This window comes from Sminthopsis crassicaudata, chromosome 1, assembly GCF_048593235.1.
Source record: "Sminthopsis crassicaudata isolate SCR6 chromosome 1, ASM4859323v1, whole genome shotgun sequence".
Classification (NCBI taxonomy): domain Eukaryota; kingdom Metazoa; phylum Chordata; class Mammalia; order Dasyuromorphia; family Dasyuridae; genus Sminthopsis; species Sminthopsis crassicaudata.
Window position 1 is genome coordinate 523737691 of NC_133617.1, and position 7556 is coordinate 523745246.

Below are 7556 nucleotides of genomic sequence, written 5' to 3' on the forward strand. Positions count from 1 at the left end.
CTAATCTTACAAGGGCTTTAAGAATAAGAATATTTATCACCAATCAGGGTTGATATTCACTTATTAGAGGCACCTCCTTTTCCAAAGGTATTTAAACATTGTGTGATCTCCATGATTTTTCTTTGGTTACTGAGATAAACTGACTATCAATTTGTTGATTATTTGCTAATCTAATTAATAAATTTGTTGTTGATTACAAAAAAAAAAGAATAAGAATATTTATTAGGTTTCCACATATCTTTATTGTTAATCATTTCAGAGGCCATTCTTTGCGAAAGATTTCACATTTTCAAAGAATGTTTTAAAACATTTTATAAAGCTTTAAAATGACTAAAAAGCTGACATTTGCTAGTACAGTCAAGGCAGTCGACATTACTGTCTGAAATTCTTTGATCCAAACTTTTTAAAGTAACACTGATGAACTAATGGAAGCAGCTTGCCTTCTTTGTGAAGCCTATGAGTATCAGTTGCTCCTCCAATAAAAGTCCCATTGACAAAAATTCTTGGAACAGTCCTTGCACCATTCATTTTGTGAAGAGCATCCTGAAACTGGCTTCCATACTTAAGCATGTCCAATTCCACTGCAACATATTTTATATCCATGTCATTAAAAAGCTTTTTTGCCATAGTGCAATAAGAAGATGTTTTTGAGAAGATCACTACACAATTATATGTAATTGTTTATTGGATCTGATTTATAAGAGCAATTTCTGATTTATCCATGGAAGAGGATGTTTTGTTCCCCATCCCTAAGGTGACTGAGGCACTCGAGCCCCAGCGGCTCTGGACAAGGAGCCGGGGGCCCCCATAATCGCCACCGCTGTGGGCAGGAACATGGCCCGGGGAAGGGATAGGGCCCCTCTGCCAGTGGGCAAGGTCTCCCCTCAACACCCCCCACCCTGTTGCTGTGGCCCAAGGAGCCAGTCGAGAGGGCTTAAATCTTACTCTCATTGGAATCAGCTCAAAGAGAAAATAAAGGGAGCCAAGGAGAAGGCAGAGAAAAGACAGGTCTTTGAACTCTTCCTGGCTTCCCTCAGATCAATACCAGATCAAGCCTCCGGATGGGGTTTTGGAGTGACAGAACCCACAAACATTTGGAGTGCAACAAATTTTCAACGAAAGATATTTTGGAAGAATTTCAGTAAAGGTCTGTGTTAGTCGAATGCTGTGGGAGTTAGGGGAGGAGATTAAGAGGTGCAGCATAGCACAGACTCCGTACAGCACAAGGAGACCCAGTGTGGAGAGACTTCCACACACAAGGAAAATTTAGTGGGAGGCTCTTAGCTATAATACAACAGCATTTGCTACTCTGTCCTGCTTCAGAAGCCAGTGTGGGATCAGCAGACTAGATGTGAGACCTCCAATATAATTACAGAAGGGAAATAGCGAGCCCCCAAATCCCAGCATAACAAGCAAAACTTGGCCACCCGCACCCAGTACAAGAAGGAAGCTGGCAGCACCAACCCCCAGAGCAGCATAAAGCCACTATTACCCGTAGAGAAAGTGTGGGACAATCTCCCCATTGCCCTAAAAGAAGACCTCAACTTTTTAAAATGAGCAAAAAAAGCAAAAGAAGTTTGACCATAGATAGTTATTATGGACCTAGGGAAGAACAGACCTCAAACCCTGAGGACACTAAAGGCAAAATGCGTCCAGATGAAGACTCAAATAGGTCTCATTTATCTGATTTATCCATGGAAGAGGATGTTTTGTTCATCTCAAAAGGCAAGAATTGGAAGAATTCAAAAAAGGATATTAAAAGAGAGAAGAAAAATGGGGAAAGGAAATGAGAGCTCTGGAAAAAGAAACACAGAAATTGTCTAAAGAAAAACACTCTTCAAAAATTAGTTTTGGTGAAATAGAAAAAGAAAACAACTCCTTAAAAACAGAATTTGTGAAATGCAAAAAAAAAAAATAAAAATATATATATATATATATATATATATATATATATATATATATATATATATATATATATATATATATATATATATATATATATATATCCAATGAACAAAACAGCTCATTTAAAAGTTCAATTGCACAAATGCAAAAGGAGATTTAAATGGCTAATTAAAAGCCACTAAAAATTATTGAGGAGAAACAAGTGAATAATTCAATGAGACATCAAGCCAACAAACCCAAAAAAATTATATACATATTCACCTGGGTATACAAATCCATCTTACCATACAAAAAAGTAGGAGGGAAAAGAAGTAAGAGATGGAGTAGAAGTGGAACTAATAGAAGGGAGTATGGATTGGAGGAGGTAAAAGTCAGAAGGAAAACATTTTTGAGAATGGATAAGATGAAAGCAGAAAGGTTCAGTACCATATAGAAGGGGAAATAAAATGAAGGAAAATACACTAATTATAACATGAAAAAAATTTATAGCAAGTTTCTCTGATAAAGCCCTCACTTACCAAGAATATAGAAAACTGAGTCAAATTTTTATAAATAAAAGCCATTCCTCAACTGATAAATGATTAAAGGATGTGGACAGTTTTCAGACAAAATAATTAAAACTATCTATAGTGATATGAAAAAATATTCTTTCTAAATTACTACTGATCAGAGATATGTAAAGTATAACAACTCTGAGCCACCACTCCACTCCTATCAGATTTTCTAGCTCTTTATGTTACTTCTAAGCTGCAAATCAGTGAGCTTCTGGAGAGATTCGGGATTCTAGAAATCCCTGTGCCAATCAAGCAGACTTTTTTACCCAAAAGTCTTAGAAATGCAGGTTTTTGAGAAGCTTGGAAATAAAGTAATGTCACAGATATTAGCATTTTGCCAAGTCACAAGGAAGAGCAATATAATATCCAGTGGGGGTAAAGAGACACACACTCTCATGGAGCATCATTTCTCCCACCTTTTAGTCTTTCTGCTTTGGAATTTATGTAGGTTGTGGGTGCAAAAGATAGCAATCAGTAACTGTTAAGCCTGAAAAAAAACAGATAATCATATGAGATTAATAAGCTTCACACAGACTAGTCTGATTCCTATCTTTTCCCCTTCTTGAATAGGAGAAGCCCTTCCATTAATCCTTCAAACTATCCATTCCTCTTCTTAGAAATGGATAGAATTAAGGGGGAAAAAGCCTAGTCTGCTCTCAAATAGCTGCAGTCCTCAGGCATATAATCAATCAATAAACATTTATTAAGTACCTACTGAAGCCAGGCACTATATAAGTGGGGAATACATGAAAAAAGAATGAAACAATTTCTATTGGCTTACATTTTACTTGGGACGATATCAAATACATATAAAAACATATACTGCCTTACTATAAAGTTAATAAAAACAAATACTTCCAATCTTATGTTAGTTTTTTTATAATTTAAGTCAGACAAAAATAATAATTTTATTCTTTCTCTGACTTCTATAGAAATATATATGTTTAGTAGCAAAATTACTGAATCAAAGGATATGGACATTCTAGACACTTTATAAGCATTATTTCAAATCACATTCCCAAAAATGCCACTGCATAACTGAGGTGCATTGCTTCTGATTCTTCCTTACCCAAACTATTTCACTAATCTAATTTTCTTTATCAGTAAAAAATACCTTTCAATAATCACTGCTTTATAATTCAAAGTCTAAAAATACTATTGCTCTTTATTCTTAATTTTTTTCCCACTATTTCTCTTAAAAATTAGATCATCAGGGGCAGCTAGGTGGCATAATGTTCCTGAAGTCAGGAGGATCTGAGTTCAAATCTGATCTGCCTCGGGGAAAAAAATAAATCATCAGGTCAAGAATCACTGACTAAAATCATAGGACCTGGGTTCATTGATGCTTACTACTTTTATAACTTCCTTTAGCCTTAGCCTCCTCATTTGTAAAATGATTAAATGAACTTCGGGCCCATTCCAACTCTATTCACTATCTTTTTTTTTTTTTCCCCTGAGGCTGGGGTTAAGTGACTTGCCCAGGGTCACACTGCTAGGAAGTGTTGAGTGTCTGAGACCAAATTTGAACTTGGATCCTCCTGAATTCAGGGCTGGTGCTCTATCCACTGCGCCACTTAGCTGCCCCCCATTCCAACTCTAAATCAAGCAATCTAAATAAATTATTATTTTTGTCTTTTAAATTTTACATAATCCTCCCAACAATTCTAGGTTTTCATCATTTTACAGATTGAGCAATTTGAGAAAGAGAAGAGCGAGCAACTATTAAGTACCTGAGGCAGAATTTGAATTCGTTTTCCTGATTCTGAGTTTAGCACTTTAGTATACATGGGTTTCCCCTAGTCTCTCCCACTACTTCATCTATACTTTGTATGTAAAGCTGTTTTGCATGTTATCTCCCCACTTTTCATGTGAGTTCCCTAAGAGCTGGGACCACGTTTTTTGCCTTTCTTGGGGCCCCTCAGAATTTAGCATTATCTGGCTCATAGTAAATGCTTAATAAATACTTGACTAACAAACTGTTGTCCAACCTACCCTCAATCTCCTTAGAGCTCTGAGTGCACTTTTCTAAGGTTCATAATCCTACTCCAGATTAGCCTATCTTCACTAATAAAAGTGCAAAAAAGTATTGGGAATTGAGGGGATGCCCAACACGTGGGGAATAGCTGAATATAGGTTGTAATATATGAATTTAATGGAATACTGTTGTGTTATAAGAAATGACAATGGGTTGATTTCAGAAAAACTTGGACTTACAAGAACTGATTAAAATGAAATGAACAGAACCAGGAGAGAATATCGCATACAGTAACTACACAATGATCAACTGTGAAAGACTTAGTTATTTTCAGCAATACAATGATCCAAGATAATCATAAAGGATTCGTGTTGAAAACTGCTATTCACCTCCAAAGAAAGAACTGATGGAGTCTGAATGTGTTTTGAAGCATACTGTTTTCCACTTTATTTTTTCATGATTTCCCCCACTTTGGATTTGTCTCTATCTTCTGTCTCATTGAACCAAGGTTGTAAGAAACCTGTAAAGTCTCTGTCTTTAAAACTTAAATCCTGAGACAAAATGTACATAAGTATATAGAAAGAAGATAGAGTAAATGGAAGGAACCTAAGAGAAAATACTATAAGATGGGGAATAGGAAACCTTTCTGCTAAAGACAACAGAGCTGAGTCTAGAAGGAAGCCAAGAATTCTAAGAGGGAGAGATGAGGAAGGAAGGCATTCCAGTGCAAAAATATAGAGATGGAAATGGAATACTATGTGTGAAGAATAGTAAGCAGATCAGTATAATTGACCCACAGTGTGAACAAAGGGAAGTAATATATGAGGCCAGTATAACATGTTAAAAGTTAAAGAGATATAGTTTCTGGATAATCATTTTATTAATTAAAGAGGTTGATGGAACTCTCCAATGCCAAATGCCATCTTGGGAGCAGGCACATAACTTTTTATGCCCTTAGAAAAGTGGGAATCCAAGAGGCTGACAATCAACTTTAATTGGTAAATAAATAATGAAAGAGAAAAATTTTACAATGAGGGGCTGGATCTATTCTAATGAACTTTTATTATACCCTGTATTTCTAGATTATCCTTGAACAATTATACGCAGCCTTGAACAATTTAATCAAAGAATTTTTCCCCATTCAAAGTTTAGTAGAACACAATAAACAGGAATTCACCTTAGATTAGATTCCTTGTAAGACTGAGTAGGTTCTGAACACAATTGGTCAGAAGAAAGTTAGTTCAACCTTCAGAGACTGAATATTTAAAATGAGGACTTTAAAAAAAGGGTAACTCTGGGTCTCTCCCAATCATTGATTATTAATAACCATTTCTCTCACCAGGCTGTAAAAGTGCCTTAAATGACAAACAAATGAGTTTGTTTTTGAAATCTGGAAATAATAGGGAGTATTAAAACTTATTAGGGGCAAAAGGGGATGGGGGTGGTTAGGGATGACAAGATCAAAAAATTAGCAACATTATTTTGGCAACAATATGGAAGATAGACAGAAGAGGGGTGACACTTGGAATAAGAAGACATTTAAGTTGTAAAGGACAATTTTTAAAAGCGTATAGGCAACTGATATTCAATGAGTAAGGAAATAGTAAGCGATTAAAGTGATGTGTATTTAAAAAAAACTTAAGAGATGATAGATCCTGATTCTTTTGGTTTGACATGATATGATCTCTAAAACAGTGCAGACCTTTTAAATGAAATTTAAATGATTATAATGATTAGAAAAAGATAAAGGATAGGACAGCAAGCCAAGAATGAGAACAACCCATAGGTCACTATCACTAATTTTTAACCCATGAAAAATTTTTAAATAAAATTCCAGTAAAAAGATTACAAGAATACATTCGAAAAAAGTATTTTATATAACCAAGCTGAATTTATACTAGTGATGGTATTGACATGGTCAAACCTCCAGGTCAAGGGACAAAACTTATTATGATGCTTAGCAAGCAGGCAAAGTTCCTAATGAACTTGGGATTTATAGGGGAAAAGTGGGATTTCTTATGGGTAAAGACCCAGGGCAAGGTGTGCCAACTATACTTATTGTGGGCATGGTGCTAGTCTTATTTATTATGTCTTAATCTCCAGATTTTATAAGGTAATAGCAGGCATCAGTACAGGATAGCTCTGTACAAGATAATTCTGTAAGGACAAGATAATTTTGCAGGGTCAGTTTGTTCCTTACTGGGGCCCACTTAGACATTGGGTTGCTGCCAGGAACATGGTTTTTTGCTAGAATCCTTTCATCCCATCAATGGTTCAATACTAAGAACATTATTAGCATAATTCATCACATTGAAATATACAAGATCACATGTTTCTGCCAAAAGATGAACAAAATATCTTTGATAAATACAATTATTTTTGATAAAAAGAAAAAATAACCCTGGAAAGGCTGCTTATAAAAAGCATAATATTACATATTTAGATAGATCTTAGCTTTTCACTTTATAATCAAAAGATAACATGTGCAATGGGAAAAAATCCCCAAAAATATACATGTAAATCAAGAATGTCCAAAGTAAAAACCATGACTTACATAGAAAACCTGAGAAACTCAGCAAAGAAACTGAGATAATTATTACCTTCAATAAAGTAGAAGGTAAAAAGCATGAAAATCAAAAGTAGTCTATATAACAATAACAAAATAGAAAAAGAAGTAAAAGAAAGGATAATTCAAATGAAATCAAAATAACCTCAAAACATAATACATGTGGAAGTTAATCTACCAAGACAGACTCAAGTCAATTATAAAATATTCTCAAGAAATTAAAAATGACACATTAGCAGGAATACTTATTGCTCATAGTGGAAACATGCTAATTATCACAACAATATTACCTAAAATAATTTATACACTGCTAGTCTAACTATACTATAGAGTTGGATAAAAATAATTTTAAAATTTGGAGGAACAAAAGTTCTAAAATAGTAAAGTATGGAATCAAGAAAAAAAGGAATGAAAATGATTGCAGTTCTAGTAGTCAAATAATATGATAAAGCAAGTTATCATCAAAATCATTTAGTTAATGCCTCAGGGAAATTTCTCCAGCAAGTCAAGTCAACAAGCATTCATTAAGTGCTTACAGGTCAGACACTAAGAAGAG

At 34.7% G+C, this 7556-nt stretch overlaps 1 pseudogene; it reads right to left on the reverse strand.

The window, feature by feature from the left end:
- Positions 1-317: 317 nt before the first annotated feature.
- On the reverse strand, positions 318-836 carry LOC141555164 (glutaredoxin-2, mitochondrial pseudogene; annotated as a pseudogene).
- Positions 837-7556: the final 6720 nt, after the last annotated feature.